Here is a 23,176-nt window from a genome sequence, read left to right on the forward strand (position 1 = left end):
TATTTATTTTTCACCCTTCTCTCTCCCCCAGTTGTCTGGGCTCCTGTCCAAAGTCACAATGAGTTGAGAATAGAATGTTCAGAAAGTATTTTATAATTCTTTAATCACCTAACTCTGACATACTCTAGTCATTTGGGCTGGAGCATTTTGATATAAGCAGATCCCATGTAGCGACAGAATCGGGTCAGCAAGGCAATTAATCATCTTTGCATTTACACTCTCAGCAAAACAATACAAAAACAAAAGAATGGATAGAGAAGATGGTAGGAGGGACACCGTAACCCAGCTCTGATGGGCAAATAATTGGCTTGGTGTTGCTTCTGCAGGCACAGTGGAAAGGTGCACAGCTCCCATTTATTAACCACTTGCAGAACCAGCCTCCAGGAACACACAACAGGACGTGGGAGGCTCAGTGTCCGCTGGCATCTCAGCAGCAGGTTGCAGCAATTTTCTGTGCTTAGCTCTTCTTGCATTGATTGGGGCCTAGTATCCTAAAACAAGGAGTTGATATACCTCAGCTTGTAAATGCTGTGTAGTGCCTAAGGCTTGATAACTACAATTTTGTGCTTGTGTTTTAACAAACTCAATGGGAGCAGTACCAGTACAGTCGAGCATAAGCTGTTTTATCCACAGAGTGTTATTTCCCACTGTCTGGTACCCCACACATGCCTCTCTACTTTCCCCTATATGGGACACAATTTCATCAGAAGCTTTAAAATTCTTATTAATAGGGCCCCTCTAACTCTTCTGTTGATCTGTAAGCTCAGAGAGGCACATACCAGCAGTTTCCACGACAGCATGAGCAGGCTGCCCAAAATGTCCTGAAAATGGTCTTCAAACTAAATCACAACAAAAGAAACACCATTCTCCCCCTTTCCACTCCAGTACCCCTGGGAAAGAGATCTGGTTGCATCTGGGAGTAAACTGAGGCACAGAAGGGGTAAGGGCATGGAAATTTGAGAATCAAGGAGAATCACTGATCTTTTTCCTGCTTGGCCACTCAGATGAGGAACACCCCAGACACAGAATAAACTCAGCAGCACAAAGCCCATGGTGAGACAGAGATCCAGGTAGTTCTCAACAGGGTGTGAGCAAGTCATGGGGTGATTATCCCCCTCAATTCACGGGTATTTTAGCATGGTCAGTGCTTCTGGAGTATATAACCTAGAATAGACATTGAAATGGAAGGATCATAGGATATGAAGTTTGGGAGTCAGCTCTCATGATGCCTATCACACAACAGATTTCAGCCAAACACTTGCAAGGAAGAACTTCCCTAGACATTATCCATCTCCCATCCCCACTGCACACATTCACACACTGCTTGACAGGAATCCAAAAACTACCCTTGAAAAATCTCCCAGATGCCAAATGCTTGTGAGTTAACTTCTGATTTCAGGACTCCTGCTCTGACATCCAGTGGCCTGGATATCCACACATATCATACACACACACAGCTGTGCAAACTCAAATATTTGAAGACTTGGGGAAAACTCAGAAAATGCTTTTCACCACTCCATGCTGCCATTCAGAAAGTTCAGTGAACACCACCAAACTCCTTCTCTGCATTCCTGTCTTCCAGCCTCACGGATCAAGAAATAGGCTCTCACTAGTGCCATCACTGCCCTGGTACTGCCAATAATAAGTTCAGCCAGTAAAGAATTACTTATACAGAGCCAGGATCAATAAAGCTATAGTGTGGCAAAGGCAGTTCTGGCAGGCTTTGCAGGGGCATAACTAGGAGTGATGGGCTGAAATTAAGCAGAAGGAAAATTCTGGCTGAATAGCAAGAGAAATTTGCTTTGCTAATGGGTCAATCAATTAGACCAAGCACACAACTCTCAAGGGAAGCACACAGGGAAACCTGTCACTAGATCACTTAAAACTGGAGTGAAGGAGCTCCGGAGGTCGTCACTGCATAAGCAATTCTGCAGTATGCATTTCAGGAGCACTGCAATTCCGTGTAGCCCATGGGCTCAAAGCTGAAACTGCCCAGCTTACACCACCTCCCGAGGTCGTAACAACCCTTTCACAGCTCTCTTCACCCTTCTCTTGTATTTAATCTTCCCATAGTCTCAGAATGGCATTCATCTAGCTAAGTAATTGAATTTCAGGGTCTTAATTATCTGAAATTTAGCTATCTTAGGAGCTCTCACTGATAGAGCAAGCTAGTGAAATAGGAATTTTTGATAGAAAGTACTGAGGTCTCTCCAACAGCCATCCAGAGTCAGAAATAATAATTGTCCAATTCTTTGAAAGCTAAGCTTTTACTGAGTTACCTGTTAGACCATAGCTTCTTAAAAACATTAATTTGATTAGCTGCAATCATGTGACCATGACATAAAAGACCTTTGCTTGTTTTACCAAGCAAAACAGAGGCTACAAAACAAAAGGACTTTTGTTTCTACTGTGCAAATACCACAGAGTGAAAATTAAAAGACTGTGCTGGCAAAACAGCAAATGGATAAACAAGATCTTAATATAATTATACTGACTATTAAGGGAACATTTTTCAACACACGCATCAGAAAGACTTTAAGTACTCTCCAAAAAATATGGTAGGGCAAACAATTTAGAACCAGCAGTATGCCAGCTCTTGTTCTATCAGTGCAGGGCTACATATTTCCCACAGCAGCACATATCAGACCCTTCTGACTTAAGAGACCATTACCTGCTCTCTTCTTGAAGTGTCATTCCTTCTAAGTAGTGGGATTTGAGCCTTGGACTGCCATCATGGTGCTCCCATCAAGACATCAGCTGTTACTGAAGAAAAGCCCAGGGAAGACCAAAGCTACAGGAACAGCGCAAAATTTCAATGGGCAAGAGCACTAGAGAAACAGGGAGAGGCCCATAATGCAACAGAATAAGTGAGAGTTAGGAGCTGGCTAGGCTCTACATGTGCAAATGACCTGAAACATGTGACAGAGGCCACTGCTCTGGTCAGGAGTCACAGTGACCAAACCATGCTTGTCCTGAAACTACCCCAGATCGGGAATACTCTCCAACCTGGAGATGTGCCTTGAAGTCAGTCTTCAGCTAATAACAGTATTTCCTCTGCTTTTTCTTCAAGAGATAAGAGTTTTCCTTGTCCTACAAAGATCAAGAAGGTCAAATATCCCATTCGTCACCCAAATTTCTCAGACACACTAGCCCAGATTGACTCAAGGCACTAGACATGCCTATCTCCTCAGCTGCAAATTGTTTCTCAGCTATTGCCCTTGTCCTATTGATGTGACAGAACCTGCCATAGCCAAGGTACCATTATGACATTTGAATCTTTGTCTACTTGCCCTCTTTTAAATGGTTCACTGCATTTCTTTCAGGTACATTTTGAAACAAGGCACAATCTCCCAAGCACAGACTCCAGGCTGCTATAAGTTAAAAGACAAGCAGGTTGTCTAAACACATTCTCACTGCAAACTATAGCTGGAAATCAAAAAGGGAAGAGATTTTGCATATTCAGACCTGTGAAGAAACCAGTATCTCTATTTCTCCAATAGATGGTGCTAATAATTTCTCTCTCAGATATTCATAAATAAAGGTGATTTGCTTCTGTGGCAATGCTGCAGTGAGAGCTGTGAAATGGGGCAGAGAAAGCAATGCACAGAGTCCTAGGAGGACCCCAAGGGGCTTCCATAATAAAGATGTGAAATGAGAATTCTGGCTCACCCCAGCAGTGTTACTGGTGTTTTCTAATCTCTTTCCTGTAAGTGTTAAGTTCCTGAAACCTTTCCTGAGTCTTTGCAGCACCCTCTTCCCTCATGTGAGTAAGGATGAAAAGTGTGAAACTGGTAAAGGCTTTTGAGGAAAAGTGAACTGGCTTATCAAGGCAAAACAATGGCAATAACAGCTTCCATCTTCTGTCACTCCTCTGGAATGAATGCAACACCGAAGCTATAGAAACAACAGTTGCTTAGCATTATGGTTATCAATCAACAGCATGTTTTCACAAAGGACTGTTGACGTTAAAAACATTTTCCAAACTTCCCTGTTTGTTTTTCCCCCAAATGCATAAACAAAGATCTGCTTAAATATGCCTCAAAGTGTTAGAAATCTACATCAGGGCTTGAGAACTAGGTAATTAAGAAAGAAATTCACTTCCCTAATGGGCACAAAAAAAAGCAAGACAACAGAATGTTCAAGTAGAATAAAATTACGTTATTGAGAATAATTGCAATGTTACCAATTTCAGTTGTTTCAAGAGCTCTTAGGAAAACTATCACCTTGGCTGTTTACAATCATCTTATTTTTGTTTTTAGCACACCAGAGCTGTTGCATTTGTCCAAGGCTCAGAGCATTATCGTACAACCTCTGCACAATTTGTCTCAATTTACATTCCCAAGTGCCTGTCCTCAAACTTTCATATTCCTGCTGTATTTTCTCACTTATGGCTTTGTAAGCCAAAAGGGCTACTCAGATGTTCCAGTTCCCAAGCAGTGCTGAAGCAGATGATAAGAATGAAAGACAGGGTCAGGTAATTTTTAAGTACTGTACAGTTTACTTGGCTGCACTGGTTTATGCATTAGGACTAGAAAGTAATGGGAAACTCAGGCAGTCGGACACGGATGTGGTTTTAACAGCAGAGATGCCATGGTCTGAAATTTAATGTTTTCTTCCAGGAAGTGAGAGCAGGAATCAGGCAGACACCCCTGTGGAACACACAGCAAATGGAAACTGCATTCAGCCAAGCACGTTCTCTGCAGATGAAGCAGCACTCACGGACAGCACCCGAGCGATCTGGCCAAAGAGCCTCTTTGCAGAAAACAGACAGCAAGGGAGCAACAGACGAGACAGAAGTCACCCTTTGCCTGGCACTTCAGGAAAGAACAGTCTTGAGATTCACAGACAGATCTTCACTGGCACACATGAATGTGCTGAGCACAAATATAGTGAGGGGAAAAAAAGGAAGACCACAGACCCAGACAGGGTATGTGCCTTGGTACATGTAGTACTCCTCATAACACAGGAATCTGTGTTTGCACAGCTCAACTTGTGAGCCCTAGGAGATCTTCCCCATCTAACTTTGGATCTTATTAACAGGGTATTTTAGTGCACCACAACCTCTGCAGAACCCAAGAACTGATGGATTCCACGAGAAGCAAGGAAAGCATTTTCATATTCACTCTATGACTCAAGAGACTGAATCACCACGAGGCACAGGGATTTTCTGATAAGTGTAGGAACTCTACAAGAGAGCAGGTAACTGAGATATCCTGAGCCCCAGCTTAGAACCACATGAACTATCCTGCCTCGCTTCTGCCTACAAGACAGCTTTCCCCAAAAAATACCATATATACCTGAGTACAAAATCAGAGGCAAATCTCTTGCTCTCCAGAACTCTGAAATTAGCATGGAGGAAGAGAAGAATACTCTTGAGCTGCAAATGAATAAAAATCAAGCTAATGTACAGCATATATTGCCGATTCTCTCATGCTTAAGTTTAAGCTCTGAAATATTAACCACAGTCATTATGGAAGGCTCACTTCTGACAGCGTGTCTTATGGTTCATTTACCAAGAGAAAATGGGTGCAATTTTAGCCAGTGTTAAAATTAATGTGCTTTTATCAGAAAAAGGAAACTAATCCCACCTTACCAGCTCTTTTGCACTCTGAGAGAAGACTAACAGAGGCAGAAGGATTTAAATAACCAGGCTTCTTCAGTGAAACCGGGATTCTGTATGTTTTCACTCATCTAGGTTGAAAAAAATTTTCTCCAAGAGTAAGACCAACCACTTCACCCAGACAAGCACAACTCCTACAAAGCCAAGTACATTGCTGACCCTGATCTGACTCAAATTGGGTTCCTAGAAGACTTTTAACTTTTTCTTTGGGGAACGCCAGTTCTCAGAAGCCAATCAAATCTGTGATATCTGGGAAGAATAAAGGCAGTAGTAACATCCTACTGTACACTCAGTATCATCCACACACAGTCCCCAGAGTCACAGGCAAGCAGCTTTATAAATCCTTTCACACACACTGAGTTCACCCAAACTTCTCTCCAAGCTCTTGAATTCCTGCTCCAGCCCTGCTTAAGGCAGAGAAAAAATTTCAACTGTTGCATGCCCCCCAAGCCAGAGAAGGTTTCCTGGGGAAAGAGGAGAAAGACAGGAGAGCCATGAGGAGGCAGAGTTCCCACATAAGTTCCCACCCCTTTAGAGCAGCGTTCTAACTCGCATTGGCTTCAGAGACCAAGCAGATCCCTCTAGTTCCCGTCTGTCTTCTTTAGGTCCTTTTTGCATTGAGAAAGTATTTTTCAGTTCTGCTGCTAAACTTTAATCACTCGCTCTGTAGGTCTGAGTTCTCTGTAGATTGTTTCTATTGACAGCAAACCCTGGGAGAATTATTATTTTTTATCAGTATTATTATTTCCCAGTAGTGCACACATAACAATAGCTCTCTAGATACAGCAAATAGATATGAGGAAATGAATGGAACCATAACTGCCTCATGTCTTTCATTTAAGACACTCTGGTTTTAGTCTTTTTGTTCAGAAACAAATTTAACAAGAATTTAGGAGTTGTGTGTTGGGGCTGAAATAAATTAGGTGAATAGCAGGAGAGGGAAGCCTGCTATGACTTCAATGTACAATCAACACAATGATGGGACTTCATGGAATAAGAAAACTAACCCTGAATTCAACACAAATGGCTCCATTGTTATCAAAGGTTCTGTACAAGCTCTAATGATAATTCAATTGCATTGTTCATTGGGGAGAAGGTAGATGAAGATCATTTAATGTTTTATAATTAGAAAAAATATTTCATCCTGGCTACAATTTACCTTCTGTGTGAGGGAACAGGAGTGGTGTCAAAAGCAGGCTGCAAGTAGCTGTGGCTATGTGGACAGACCCATGTTCTGCCCAAGCACGCACCAGGGGAAACGCTGTTGGGGGGCAGTGGATACCATCAACTGGAAAATTCCTGTCAAGATCTCTACATTGTTCCCCTCATGTTTCCCCTTTACATAATGGATGGGAATGCTGGAACATTCTGTTTCTGATAAGGCTGAGCTGAGAATAAGCACTTCTCCCACATACCTTAAAATATTGTTTTTCTCTTCCAAAGTGAACACTTCCAATTTATTTAGAAAGTTAGGGGGATGCTGAAGTGGATTAAGAGGCAGGACAAGTTCCAAGCCCCATCTCAAACAAGACAGCGCCTAACCCAAGGAGAATCACAAGGAGAACCTGGCATCTCAGTGGAAATGCAGCTCAAGATACCATCCCATGCAACTGCTATGCCTTAACCTTGATAGAGGGACAACTACACCACATTCACCTGGCACTGTCTGGCATTTTCTTACACATAGGGTGGGGATATCATTTGTCCTGTGGCACCAACAGGAGCGGTGCTGGTGCAACAGGTGGGAAAGGGGCAGCTGGGGGTCTCTCCCCTGTCATTCACCAACACAAGTGGCCATCCTCACTCACACACACCCCAGGGGCTAGATTATAACCAGAGCGAGTCAAACACGTCCTCAGTGAAATTGCCAAAAAGAGTGGCGGATCTAAGTGCAGATTTCTTTTCACATCTCACGACAAATCGAGCAGAAAACTCAAAAACCCTTTTGACCTCAAGGCACATATATGAAAAATCTTCTAAGTAGAACTATGAATGGTAGTGCAAGTTCTATTCTCCAGAAGGAACTATGCACTATGAAGACAGAAGGTCTCCTGCCAAAATACTGGCTAGAAAGAAGGTACTTGTGGGTTAATGTGGGTGTTGGCAGATCTTCACAAGAAGTAAGCCAAGCTGTGTTTCACTTTCACAAGTTAAAGAAGTTGGAATGAATGGGGGAAAGGAGGGGAAGGAACATTAAAAAAAAAAAAAAATCAATTGGCATGGGAGAAATCACCTTCGAAAGAAGCCGAGTCAGCCACTGCTAAGTGCTGTTGTAATTCTTGGTCATCCCAGAGATTGCCAGCCCCCTTGAGGTGATAACTGCAGGATATGAGATGCTAGAAGCTGCCTCTTTATGCCTTTTATAACACATCAACCCGTTTAAAATCATCCCTTTGCCACCAGCTGCCAACACCAGCTTAAAAAAGAAAGAAAACCCAACAAAGAAGCAATGCCATAGTGCAAACTTCTGCAGGCAGACATGCAAAAGCTTCAGCTGGAAAAAATCTGAGGATGTCAAGTGAAGCATCTCACACTAGCACAATTTAAAGAGGCAGCAAACATTAGCCCATCCGTGGTAACTGTCCACATGAGGGCTCCTCATCCTTAAGTAGAAAATACACTTTAAATGCATAAGCTAAGGTACCGTAAACACAAGCACTTGAGGTAACCTCCCTCAAGCCAAGAGTATGTATGACATTGCTCCTCCTTAGCTCAACACTGACAGCCCACTTCACCTCTGAGTCTCAAATGCAAGCCAGGCTGGAAACATTCTGCTGTAATTGCATTGTCAGCCACAGGAGACCTCTTTCTAAGTCTCCACACTCAAAAGGCAAAAATGCACCACTGGATTTCCCCACTGAGCACAGCATGATCCCTTATCCATATTAACTTTTATCACGAAGATACAGGAGGGCCTAAAGGCTTTTGGTTACATCATCCTTCCGAAAACAAAAGCTGCAGCTACAGAATTTGGTTGTCCCCAAGTATTTCACTTCTTTCTGAGCCCAGACAGCCTTTTTCCCGCTGTAAGAGCTTGTACCTCGACAAGTAGCAAGGCCATTCCCTGCCAAATTCAAGAAGGTAAACAAAATACATCTCTTCTGGCCAGATGTCTCCACACCAATTTGTGTAATTGCCCACATCCCTGAAGAGGGCCTTGTCCACCTATTACAGCTCTGACTCTAAGCGCTGAAATGCAATTAAACCAGATGCATCAGACACAACTTACTGGCTGGTTCATGTCAAACCTCCACAGGTGGTGGCTAAGAAAGGTGACTCTCATTCAGAGATGCTGAGAACAAATAGCACAGTGCATGCAAGGAAAGTCACAGCATGGAAAACCAAAGATGAATTATTTCATCTACGCCTCACCCTCCAGCAACATCTCTGCTCACTGAGTATGAAATTTTGGCTAACAATGTTAGTATCTGACAGTGTGTTTCCTTATCACATCCTCCAAGCTGTTTTACCAAGACATAATCAGACTTCTTTACTTTTACTCTGGCTCTTATCCTCTTCCTGTGTCTTTTGTTACCAGCCAGTGCTACATCACTTAAGTCCAAAGTCCCCAAGAGAAAAAAACACATTCCTTCCCAAAAAACTCATGCTTTTCCCTTTGCATGAAACCAATCCAGCTATCTGCATCTAAAATAGTGAAATGTTCTTTTCCCTCTAGAGTCTCTTTTTAGCCTGTTCTGCAGCTAAAACCACTATTAAAACCTATTACTCTGATTGTATTACCCCAATCCACAACCCTTGCCTTCTCTCTAATTTTCCCCTGCCTGCTCTTCCACTTCTCTAGGCCATGTTCCACAAACTTAGCTTTCTAACACCATCACATTATTCTGCTCCATCAGCAACTTCCATTTGCTGCCCCATTCCCTGTATCTTCCAGGCAACATCTCAGCACACAATTTGCCAGCCTTGTCCTCCCCCAGTTTTGCTAAGCCTTCTCTCATTCTCCACTTCACATTGCCCAACAACAGAAAGGCTTCCTACCTGGTTAGAACACATTTCTCCCCCAGGACTGGTTCTTCACTGGTAGAAAACATTTCAAAGGTGGGTTTTCCTTCAGTTGAGACCACTCAACATCAGCTTTCCTCAAAGCTTACCAACAACCATGGCTCAGCTTCTCTGCTAGAAAAAGCTCTTCAACAGACTACTTACAGTTTCACAGACTTCTACAAAAGAGCCTTAACTTTCTACACTTACCCCTCATATCTCTTCCGGGTCGTTAATCACTTACTCCTTCCACCTCAGAAGGCAGGGAACTGCAGCCACATGGGTCCCTTTCAAGGGCCTATTTACACCCTGAGAGTTTCCCTCACCTTCCTTCAGATTGCCTCCTACAGCTTCTCCCCACCCCCTAAAATCAATGCTCATCTCCTGTGTGTTTGTGCCCATCTGTATCTTCTTTATCTTTTTTTTTCCCCTTTCAAAAGTTAATTATCTAAATCACAAAAAACTTCACTAGGCTGGATGGGGTGATTGCATAATCAATGGATTTGTAAACCCCATGTTTCTGCTGCTTCTTACTGCCTGTTCACATATTTAAGCAGCAGCAAATATCCACGCTATCTTCTCCCTGGGTGAGGCCACTGCAATCAAGCTCTCTGAGTCCTACACGAAGCACTCCAGAGCATTCCTTGGAACGCTTTCTGCACTGAGGCAGCTGCATCTAACTGCCTCCCAGATCATGGCTGAGACAGTCAGCTCTTCAAACCAGCAATCAAATGTTTGTCTTTAAAGCATGTCAGTGCTTTAAAAAGAAACATCGTACAGGATTTGCAATTAACAGGGAGGAGACATCTCCTTGTTCCACACTAAAACTTTGTCAGCGATTAACACCTTCAGGAGGCTCCAGTTTGAGTGGAAATTGCATACCTTGGGATCTTGGCTGTCAATCTGCTCAGCAGGGGAAGGGGTCAGAATGGTGAAAAACAGTGATTTGGGCTTTCAAAAATGTTTCTCTTGCAATTCGTTCTTCCCTTGAGTTTCTGTCTAGTTAACAAATGGTGACGCTGCCACACATCTGATTTTGCACAGAGCTATCCTCAGTGAAAGCTTAAGACTGTTTCAGGAACAAAAAGCAGTATTTGATATTCAAGTTCCCTTCACCATAAGTTTATAGCAGCCAGTGAAGATCGTCTTATGGCAAAATATTGCCTAGATTAATTTTAAAACTACCTTCCAAGCTACATTCTCCACCTGAATGTGTCAGAAGCCAGCACTTCTGAGGAATTCAGACAGGCTAATGCTTGGTTTCAGTCCCAAGAGGGAAAGGCAAGATCATTAATTTCCCATGAGTATCAGTCAATATTTTTCCTCTGGTAGTCAGTAACACCAAAGCATTTCCTTTCCATAATGTCAGAACATTAAACATTAATCTCAAACATATACAGAGATGTGGTTCTAGACACTTCAATGATTATCAGTGGTAAAATCCCCCTAAGTGCTTCAGAAAGGAAAACATTGGAGCCTTTCAGACTATCCTCTGACTTGCCTCCCTGCAGCACCTTCAGTGCCCGAAGAACTTCAGCAAAAATCCTTTGGTGATGCCCTCCATGCAACTGAGGAGACTCAGCAAAGAGGAGACAGATGGAAACCAAGTCTCTCCAGGACAGAAATATATGGCTTTGAATACACAGGGCCCAAGAATACACAGGGCCCATTACCCTTGAAGTGGGGGTCAAAGAGGACAGAGGAACAAGGAACTTCTACACTTATTCTTACAGATTTGGTATAGCAGATGTGTCCACCATGTTGTCATTATCTTGGAGCCAGAGCAAGTCAATTGGCAAGGCTTTCTCACTACAGCTTTTGACACTATCAGAATGCAGACAATTTTGGTTGATATTTTAGTATAGAAAATGTCACTGAAAATGACATACCTCCAAGAAATTTTCTGGTTTTGACTAAACTGTATTTTCTAACAGAAAATTCTTCTGACAACTTTCTTCTCCCTGACAACTTTCTTTCCCCAAGTGGCTCTAATATTAGTATTTAATGACTTATGTGTCTCAGTGGTGTTTTCAATTTACTGACGTCATCTGTCCTGTGTAAACTCAACACAGAGGGTGAATATTTAAAACTATGTGTCATCTATCTTCTTCTGTCCTTATTGCACTACTGCATTCATTCCCCATCCTTCATTATACCATGTATTGCTACAATGAAATATTTTCATCTCCTAGCAGCTGCTACTGCATAATGTATTTCTGGATCATCTGAGTAGCTTGTTAGGAGGAAAATTTACTAATGAGTTAAAATTTAATTTGTCTTGTGTCATCCCAGTTCAGACATCAACCACACAATGCCAATACTTAAGCAGAAGCCCAAAATTACAGACATCTTTTCTCTGAACCCTCTCCAGCAACAATCTCCACATATGTCCTTATTTAAACAAAATGATCTCTATATAAAGGATTAAGTACAGGTTTCCTGAGTAACATTTTATAATGAGATGCTGATTCTTTTGTACAATATTCTCTGCTCCTCATAAAATTTCTCAAAGTATTTCTTTCCCCTGCTTGCTCATAAAGGTTTGTTTCACACCAAAATTCACCTTGCCAAATACAAGCTTTCTCAGAAATTACTCTTTCTGCCTGGCCTTTCAATACCTCAGTGTCAGAAAGGAATAGAGATGGATTCTTCTTCTGCTTTCCTCAAAGCAGTTCTTGGCTTAGATGAATACTGATTTATTGTGGAAAAGGCACAGACTCCACATTTCTCCTCAACTACTTCATCCTGAGATGGTGCCAGATGCAATGGAGATAGGAGATATGGGAAGGATAGAGCAAGGCAGGCAATGAAATTTTCTTCTCTTTGTGTGTGCATTTCTCTTCCAGTCTGACAGGAACACTGGTGATCTCTTAACTCTTTTTGGAAGGACCTTTGGAAAGTAGTTTGGGGTTTTTCACTTTAAAATCATCCCTCAGATGCCCCACTGATAAGCCTGCCTTAAGAACTTGAACAGCACTGAGGAAACTTGGTGCTGCTGTACCCAGGACAGACACTGACAGCAATTTAAAAAACACAGCCACCAAAGCACAGAGCACAAACATTTCCTGGAAATACTTGTTACACTTAACATCACCTTAGCAGTTCTAGGAAACATCAGAATCTCTTTGGTTAACTCTGCTTTAAGAGAAACATGATGTTCACTTGCACTGAAGCAGTATTTCACCTCCACTGTTTGCTGTGGTGAAAACACAGGTGTAATAAAACTGCCAAGACAAAGCTGTTTCTCAATGAGGGCTGGAAGGGACCAGCACCCAAACAGGACAGGACAGCAGCACAAAGCAACTCTGCTCGGGATAAAACTAAAAGGAGAGATTGAGAAGCAAGTGGGAAGCACCAGAAGCATTCATTTTCTCTCTCTGAATCCATGCGCCGATCAGACAAACCATCAGTATGGGTGTTAACTGCTCCACTGGATATTGTGTGTATCTACACCTCATGTATAAACAAACTTTGACACTGTATTGACAGCCTGCATCCTTGTGCCTGTACTGGTCTTGTCCAGCTGGCAGGCAGGAAGGATATGGCAGGTGGACATAGCAGGACCACCACCTTCATGCTGAAGCCTCCAGGCATTCCCCTCTGGGGTAGAGTGTTATTCCTGCTGGCTGTGCAGCCCCCTGCTGCCAGCACCTGCAGGATCCCGTTTAATTGCTGCCCTGGGCTGCCACAGGAGCTCATCAGAGCATCAGTGCAGGCTGCCCTGGCTCGTGGGCTGACCTGTTCGTCATGAGAGTTACTAGGATCATGTTCACCCTTCATTAATACAGAAACACTTGCCTTCCCCAGCCCTTCTGCATCAAGAGAAAGCATCAGCACTCACACACCTACACACAGGTGTGTGCAGCTCTTTCCTCATGTGTTTACTGTTTATCCTTTTTTTTTCAGGAATCACACTCAGAACGTGTTGCTGTCTGAGCTGTCACTGCCTGTCACATTACAATGACGGTCGCTGCTTTCAGAAGCCAGTTCAGGTTGTTTAATCATCACTTCCCTCCAAGCTGTCCATCACAGGGTGGTCGCCAGGCAACAGCATCAACAGACAGGGCTGTGGGTGGCTGATGAGGAGGAGGAGGAGGATGCAGCACACATTTGCAGGGAGGAAGAACTCACGTTCCCATGGGAGAGGGAGGTATGGGAGCTGCTGAGTCTCTCTGATGGGATCCCAGCCTGCACCATCATGAAAGTAACAGGGATTTCAGTGATTGCTGAACCCAGTGTTTGATGGAGGGAAAAATATGCCAGGAGCCTGGCTGCTGGCACGGGAGTGCAGAGCTGGGTTTTCTTTCGTGTCCTTGGTCCAACTCCCTCCATCACAGGTGGGATGGCAGGGCCCTGCTATCCTGCCCTGGCCACAGCCACAGGCACAGCCTGAGGTATCAGACAGCTGGAATCAACCACATTTACTCCTTTAACAACTTTAAAATTAGTTTTTTTGGAGCGGATGAAAAGTTTCTGGAGAAAAAAGAAAGATCAGGCGTCATCTTACAAAAGCTGAAAATAAAATGGAAGGCAACACCAAACTGGAAGCTTTTCGTCCAAAAGATGAGGTGAAGAATATTTTCATTTATTTTTGTTTCATCTTTTTGTTTTCCAGGATACACAATTAAACAGTCATTTTATTGAAACAAACACACAGATCTACATCAAAGCATCCTTCAGCTACAATAGCCTAAATATTTACTACTAAACTTCATCAGCTCATCTGTAGTGACACAAGGTCACTGGATCCAGGCTAAGTCCAGATCTATGTAGGCCAGATCTATATTCTTCTCATCTCTAGCCCAGGTTCTGTCACTCTTAATATATTGAGGGGTGTATGGAAACATGAACACAAATGAAGTGGAGAAGGTGTAGTGCAGTCCCTCCCCATGGTTCAGTCCTCAGCCAGAGTAACATCTCAAGGAATAATCATTCCCTAAACTTCTCTAACATGGTGGCATTTCACCATGGACCTGTGCATTTTCAAATTAAGTTTACTGCAGCTCCTGTTTTGGTGGTGTGTCTCTTACTAAGCTGTTTAGCCTGTCCTATTAAAAAAATCTATTATAAAGTTTCAATCAAAGTAAAATCTCACTTTTATTTGCAAATAGCCATTTCCAAAATTTGATTGTGATTCCAATAATGATTAATTTAAAGATTTTATCTTTCATCTACAGCAATGTATTTTTTTCTTGGAAAACTGAACTGAAAGCAACAGAAAGCAAACTAATTTTCCGTATCATGTTCTTTGGCATACAGAGCTTGATTTTCAGCATAAGTATTATTTTTCCACAAGAAAAATATATTTACACTTACCTATAAGTTCATTCTTAATAAGGTCCTCAAATATTCATTTGAAGATTCAGTGGAATTCACTTCTCCTACGTTCGTTTTCAGAGAATATTCAGTGAAAGGCACTGGCACCATTTTTGGCCAAGTCAGGGCACATTAAGCCATTTCTAAAGATTTAAACTGACCCAGTGACACACACAGAAAGGGAGCATATGACCTCTTTCATCTACTGAAATTATACTTTGCAGTTAAAAGAAAAATTTTCCAGGCAAAGTCCAAATGATTAAAAGGCATCCATTTCCACATTAGTGAGGAATTTCCCACTGCTTCTGAAACAGGAATTTTATGATTACTTCACTCCCCATAAAAAAGTGCACCTGAGAAAATCCCACACTGAGCAAGGACAATTTATGGAGATAAAAACATGCCTACATTTGTTATATAAAATATTTCCCTTGAATTATTTTCTCCACCCTAAATTTAGTGGGGGAGGTGAGAATGGGGGGAAAAGAGAAACGTTTGAGAAAAGACACAGGATATCTCTGTTGGGTTACCTAAATAGCCTGAGATTTTCTAAGGAGCTTTTCACTTTCTCCTGAAGATGTGAATCAAAATTATCTGCAAGAGCTCATGGCACTGCTGTCCTTACATGATCATTGGCAAAGGTGATCTCAAACCTCATAGAATTAGAATGTGAACACTGACACTGGGTTGGGACCTGGTGGTATAAGTGATCGAGAGCTTCCCATTTGTAGGTAAACAGTTTCCACCCAAAAAGCCCAGATGAGATGAAGGGGTTTTGTCTGAGTTTTCCCAACAGGAAGAGAGAAACCACAAGGTCCGTGACTCCCTTGACCCTCCTGCCCCTGCAGCGGCAGTTCTGCCCCAAACACGGCCCGGGGAGAGCGCACTGGAGGCCCTGTCCCAGCATGGGCTGCTCCTGTTGGGGATGCTTGGCACTGAAATGCCCCCACATCTGCTGAAAGAGGTGCAACTTCCCTCCTTCTTCCCCCACACCACCTAAATCTCCACCTGCTTCCTCACCCTCCTGCTCCCCCCTCGTCCCACGTCAGGGGCACCTCAGCACAGCTGCCCTGAGCACATCCCTGGCATGGCAGCACAGGGGAGTCCAGAGGCACCTTCAACAACCAATGTGCAGTCACAAGAGAACAGCACTCCCCTATTGAGGGACACGATGGGAGGTTAAATTAAGTTCTTAGAGACCCTCTAAAAGGAAGGAATTACATTTTAGGACATATCCTAAAATATCCTGTTCCTTCTGAAAGTACTTTTCTTTTATGTTCCCCAAGGAGAGAAAGTACAGTACCAAGTAAAAGTGTTATTGTGTTACCAGCACTGAGAATTAGGGATTAAGGGCTCTTACGTTAACTGTTGTTTGATTTAAGACACAGCCCAAAAAAATCCAAGTGGCACAAAAATTATTTTACTGCATCAACTTTTATATGCATTTGAAATTCCAAAATAATTACTTTATCACCCAGTGCTGCCACTTGAATTGGAATCAAGGTCCGTTTTCATTTAACATAGAAATGTCAATTAGAGCTGTGGGAGTCATTGATTTTTTGGTTTGCTGGCCAGGTATAAAAAAATAATTGAGGGAAAAAAAAAAAGCACCTTGTGTCAGTCTTAATTTTTTCTCCTCCTTGTAAATGTAAACCTGAATGCAGCTTTGCATCTGATGAACAGGATCCAGTACACACAGATTTTATGGTAATAGCAGTTACCTAAATATAGATAAATATAGTTTGAGGTGCTCTACAATTCCCAGACCTGAGCATCAGGTAGGACACAGTTCCCACAGGATGCCCTTACCCTGTGAAGCAGCAGCCAGACGTAATACCATCTCAGGTATCACTACATGCCTCTGTCCAGGACACTCAATCAAGGTTGTGTATCACTGGATCATTCTTAAATAAAGAACATAAGAATTGGAAATCGGCTCCAAAAATGCTGCCTTGATTCAAAACAAAAAAATGTTACATTTAACCTTTCAAGATTTGGGCTTGTTTAGAGCTATTTCTCAGGAGCCTTGGAATCAAACGAAAATCAATGTGAACCTACGAAATGCTCTGGCCAAGCCACAGTAGCATTTTCCAGAGAAAGAGGTCTTTAATGGGGCAGTTTCACTCGCCTTGCTGAAGCTCTGCACAATATGAGGGTTGTTTTCACTCTGATATAATATGAAAGGTGCAGAGGATGTGAGATTGTCCAAGGCCTATGCTGACCTTGCAGCCCTTCATACGTAAAGCTGTGTCACAACTGAATGGGTCAGAGTGGTCTCTAATCCCCCCCAGAATGAATTAAGGACTTCTGACCTCCTTGCTTCCCCCTCTGGACTGGCTTCACCATGATCACCAGGTTAGGGAAATACACACGTCTTATTTGAAGCCACGAGGAAAGGGAGAAACCCATTTTCTATTATAAAGTACTGTATTAAGAAGATTGAAAGCTATAACCCGATTGCTTTACACAGTTTATAGCCTCTCGATATTGCATGAATGCCAGTTGCAACTGTCAGAGCTCTTCCATTATTCTCCTTAATCTCCCCTTGTGATGGGATTTGCATATCCCACCTGTCAGTGGCAGAAGCTCCTCACCGTCTCCCAAACTCTTTCACAGAGACCAGAATCACACAATGACAAGCCTTTCTTCTAGTCCTCACAGATTCTCTTTCACTTACTGCTTTCTCTCAGAGCACGGCTCTTCTTATTAACAATTTCCCATGTATCCTATTTCATATTCTATATATGAAAAGCCTATGTTTTATCCTGTCAAGAAATATATCTAGAGATGGACTGCAACACAGGAGAAAGAAATACTATGGCTGTTGACTCATTTTTTTTGAAAAATCAAACACATGCACAAGAAAATAAATACCAAAAAACCCTCAAGACCTCTGGTTAAAGGAATAAAGTCCTAATCAGTTACAGGAAATTTAGAGGAGGAGGTTTCATATTTAGAATGGATGTGAAGTATTTTATGATCCAGTAAGAGTAAATATAATCAAGAAGAAAAAGTTTGAAACAGGGGACTTTTAGCAATATTTTAATTTAATTTTATTTTTTTCTTCCGGTTTAAATTCCCAATTTTGTTTCCTCACTTTTTATTCAGCCCTTCCAAAATATATTCTCCATAGCTCTAGCAAGAGATTAGCCTGAAACAGTCTCAGCATCCGGTGCATTCTACTCTTAATACTATTATATATTTTTGTAATGTGTACATAATACAGACTCCATCTCACTGAAGTGTATTAATGCCAGCATCCTCCTTGCATGAATCTTTTTTGGGAGCTGTTTTCAGCACTCTAGGAATCAACCTCAATATGAAGAAACTGACACTGAGGTCATTCCTCACTGTGGGTCTCACTGAGCATCTGGCTCTGGGCTCCACATCCATATTCATTACCCTAAAATTCTTCCTTTGTAATGATTCAACTGCCATGGGAGGAAGGGAGCGATGGGCTATCGCAGCATCACACAACGTAATGCTGGTCACTCATGGGATGATGTTGGCACATTCTTCATTCATCCCTGATAGTTCTTCTTTGGAGCCACAGCTCTGCCAGCAAGGGAGAGACAGAGGCTATACACTATATCCTCTTGCATGAACATGGCATTTGGGCAAAGTCTCCAAGTGAGATGTGGAAAAAAACATTTTGATTATGGTCCACCCTTCTGGATTGAACTGAAGAACACTGGCCATTTAAAGTACTCTTGCCGTGCCTTTACTGCCTCACTTGTAAAAAAGAATATATTTGTTATCATCTCCATTCATCAAAAGCAAAAATCAGATTCAAATTCAAGTTCTTGGGAACCTGACTCCTAGAAATTCCCAGTTCACTTTCCACAACCTGTCATACAAGTAGATACAGAAAGAACAGTGCTTGCTTGATTTAGCAAACCAGAGGCTGAAATGGAATAGCTTACTGCCTGTAAAATACTTCCAAGGGATGTAAGTGCCAGGGAGGGAAAATAACTTCAATTAAATGAAAAACAAAAATGAAAAAAAATTAATCTAAATTGCCCAATGGCAACATTAGAACAGAAATCAGAGAGAAGCTTCCAACAGTCAGGAGAAAAAGGCTTGGAACAGCTACCCAAAAAGGAAGAAGGCAGTAGAAGGGTGAAAGGGTTGATAGACACCCAGCTGTTCGTACATGTTTGTAGTTTGATCAGCTCATGGCTGTAGGATGCAGTACTATGTGCCATTCTAGAAGTTCCTCATTTATAAAGTAGGTCTGAACACCTCAGCTGAAAATCCAACAACAGTTCATTCACAATTATTTTGTCCAGGAGGAAATACAGTGGAAATATAGAGGTGCATCATTATTCTGCCTTACCTGTGCCCAGTTTGTCCTGTCAATAACATTAAGTAACATCTTGCAAGTGATACCTAATGCAGAGTCTCATCTTGCCTAAAAGCTCTCCCATAAGAGACCTACCTCTTCCCCTGCTGTCCAGTGTAATCACCTGACAGGAGCAATGATGACCTTGCAGGCTTCATCCTGCACTGGACCCTTCAGCTGTATCAATCTTCTGCTGTGGATGGAATATAAAACCTGTCTGGCCATGGCTGTTTTGCATCTACTCCCAACTCCACCTCTGTATCTCCATCAGTCTGCTGACGATCTGCTGCTGTGGAGGACCTGTGAGAAGCTCAGCTTTGTCTTTCCAACCATGTAAATCACAGAAGCTTGAACCAGCTGTTTAAAGGTATCATGCTCACGTAAAAGCCAATCCCCAGGTATACTGACAGGTACATGCTCAAATTCAGTGCCACACACTTTGAGATCTACACCAACGTCCAGCCCAGGAGAGCACTTTGTCCAGTGCAAGGCAACAGTAAACTGCCATTATAATAAATGAGTTGAAACCCATGTTGCTTTCCCTCACAGCCCCACATTATAGCACCAGCTGTAGCATCAAGACACTCACTCAAACTCCCTTACCTTTCAACCTCCTCCAATTTTGTCTCTCTTTCTCTAGAATACTTTCAAATGAACAAGTAAGACACTGATCTCACTCCATACCAGCTTAGGACAGAAGCAGTCTTCATTTTTTGTAAGCTCTGAAAAGCATCTGTATCCCAAAAGCTCATAATGGACATCACCTAGAGACTTGCTTCTCTCCATTAAAACCAAGGCTCTCTTTTAGTTCCACACATAAATCTCTGCTAGCTGTTTTTCCCTAGTCTACAGCACGGCATTAAGGCTGCTATGGGGACTCCAAATCTGCAATGTCAGGACACACCACATCAGCAACACATTTGATATCTCCATGAGCTAGGAAACCTGCCAACTTCCACGCCAATGATGACACTTCTCAGTGGTGCAAAAAGGCAGGAGATCACACTTGTTTATCTTGTAACAGAGATTTGAGAAAGATATTAGCTCATTTGAACTTTCACTCCAGTTTTATGGGGGCCAGTGGAAAGATGCTCAGGATGTACCAATGCAGGTCACTACTACCAGGACTCATTTACAGACTCAATAGTCTAGGCTTGTTATATTGTCAAAATGATTCCAGACTGGGTGCTGGCTTGGGCCAGTTAACACCTTCTTGGATCATTCCCAGAAAGTCTGGCACTCAGTGCAACCAGTGACCCTTTCCAGCACTTACTTTTGCAGCAGCCACTCTTCTCTGTCTTGCAGACTGAAAGAGCTCAGGATCGTGGAGATGCAGGACAGTTTTGTGTGGCCTCACTCACCTCCACTGGAGTCAGGGATAGCCTGAGGCCCACCTGTATTTTAATATAACACTGGATACACTCCTGATTTCATCCTCATCAGTCACTTGACAAGCCAGGCTCTCTCCACCTATGCTCCCTCTCTCTCCTGCTGATTCCATCAGTGAAACAAGGTACACAGGAGGGATTAGTAAATATCTGAACTGTGTCCCTACAGATGAGCAGAGCATGCTCCAAGTGTATATGAATGTGGATTTGGAGAGAAAGCTGTCCAGGGAGTACCTAAAATAACTGATGCACCAAAACAAGCGCTGATCTAAAACAATTTATGTTGATGGAGTTATACCTGGACAACTTGGACTATTATTTATTATTCTTATAATTCCTGTGGCCAAGCATACAGCAGGTTCCTCAGAGAAGAATGCCGTCACTTCAGTGGTGCACACACTTTGTATGAAATCACAGCCAAGCCTGAGAGAAGTTGCAAACACCCAGAACAATCCCGTAAAGAACCAGGAGTCCTTGCAGGACTTCCTTCTCCTCCACCAGCAGCATTGCAATTATATCCACACCACTAACAGAACAAGGATACAAAGAACCACAATGATACTGACAGGATAAGGTACACTGCAACAGAAAAACTTGGTGGTGACAATGCTTTAATTTTCCAGTTTTTTCACCTAACAGGATTTCAAATATTTTGAGCTTTATTTTTGATTTTTCCTGTACTCACACAGATACTGCAAACTGTGATCCTCTTCACACTGCCCCTCTGCCTGGGCAAAAGGAAAAAGTTGTTTGACAGCAGCACTGAGAGAGCACATGAGAATGAAAAGGAGCAGAGGTATGTTGCAGCCCCTTGCCACAGCATGGAAACCAGCAGGAAGCCGGCAGCTGCTGCTGGTGGAGTGCAGGCAGGGCACTGGGGTTACACAGCATCCCCACAAGCAGCACCATGGGATCCTCTGCGACCCCTATGCAGGCAGAACTACGTATGCTGTACCCTAAAGGAAGCATTTCACCCCAAGCCCATCCCACTCCCAACTCTATCACAGATGGGTACCCAAAACCTCCACACAGAGACAATGGGTCGGTGCCACTTTGGGCTTCCTCCTGAACACACACCATTGCTTCAGCTGAGCCTGAACAAGCCTGTTGTGCATCCAGGTCCTGCTGGGGCCCAGCTTCAGTGAGTGTTGTGAGGGAGCTGCAAGCACAGCATGAAACAGAACAGCACTGCAAGAGCCCCCGCAGTGAAGGGGGGAGCATAAAATATCCCTGTACACAATGCAACCTGCAGCTGTCAGGGAAGGACAGTCACAAAACATTTCCCCACAGCTCCCTGAAAACATTTGTACACTAACACACTCAGAAAGTAAATCAGTCCCTGACAACAGCAACCCACACTACCACAGTGGGCAGAAACAGACACAAATATACGTGTACCTAAACACACATATAACAATAGATGTGTCTTGAAAAATATACAGGTGAAACATAATTGCACTGATAGACCAGAGAAACTGCTGCCTGCTGGGTGACTTTTTATATCAGAATCTTTTTTCTTAGCAAATGGGTCACTTGAAACCAGAGTCAGCCTCAATTCAATTTGTATGAACAGACCTGAGTTCCTACTAGGCAGCTTCTGTTCACACAACTATTTAAGAATAGTCTAGCTGAGTTGTGAAGAAAGGGGAAAGTGCTTCAAAATAGAAATGACAACTATTCCCCTGTCAATTAATTGATTAAAAACTTCCCGATGAGACCATCAAACCATGTCCCAATTAACTAGGGCTGAACCCCACGGTGAGGTCCTTATGACATCCGCTGCAATTCTAAATTGAGTAGCTCAGTACAATCTGTACCAAAAGGAATTCATAATGACTAGACTATCATTTCAAAATGTTATCAGTCTCCTAGTACTAAAGCTGAAAGGGAAGCCAAAGATTTCTGCCAAGCAGCCAGAAACCTTCTGGCATTACAGCTGCAGACACCTTAGAGGAGCACCTCAGTCCCCGTTTCTCCTGGGAAGTTGTATGGGCAACAGTCATGTAGTGGTGGCATCCCTTTCTCTCTCTCATTAGCATTCTGCTTGGTGGCTCTAAGAGGCAAAGTTGGAGAATTCGGACAGACAGATCCCTCTACTTCTGCTGGTCCACAAGCAGAGTTAAGGGCAGGCAGAAAGCAGTCCAAGCAATTTACCTTGCCTTCCCTGGGCCTTGGCCCTCAGCTCCAGGTAGTGCTGCAGCAGAGGCTGGAAGGATACAGTGCCCAAGTTAACCTGGTAACTTTGATGTCATGACTGTGGCTCCAGCCTGGAAACCAGCTGCCTACTCCTCTGGCCAGTTTTGTTCTGCTTGGCTCAAGTCGGAATTGTTCTGATGCTGTTCCTGAGATACGTACAGGTTATGAGGACAAAAGAAGAACTGTCCTGTTTAACACCTTGGTGACAAGAGGCAAAAAGCAGCTTTATTCCCTACACAGAGACACCTTGGAGGCAAAGTCCTGAAGCCCTCCAAGCATCTCCCACATCAGCAGGGCCCGGGGATGAGCCCT

At 42.9% G+C, this 23,176-nt stretch overlaps 1 protein-coding gene across 4 annotated transcripts in view; it reads right to left on the reverse strand.

The window, feature by feature from the left end:
• LOC121660173 (VPS10 domain-containing receptor SorCS1-like) overlaps positions 1 to 23,176 on the reverse strand; it is a 264,051-nt gene that overhangs the window by 239,215 nt on the left and 1,660 nt on the right. The window lies entirely within an intron of this gene.

This window comes from Corvus kubaryi, unplaced genomic scaffold (assembly GCF_017639235.1).
Source record: "Corvus kubaryi isolate FWS band 111438036 unplaced genomic scaffold, C.kubaryi_AGA036_p1.0 138, whole genome shotgun sequence".
In the NCBI taxonomy this organism is placed as follows: Eukaryota; Metazoa; Chordata; class Aves; order Passeriformes; family Corvidae; genus Corvus; species Corvus kubaryi.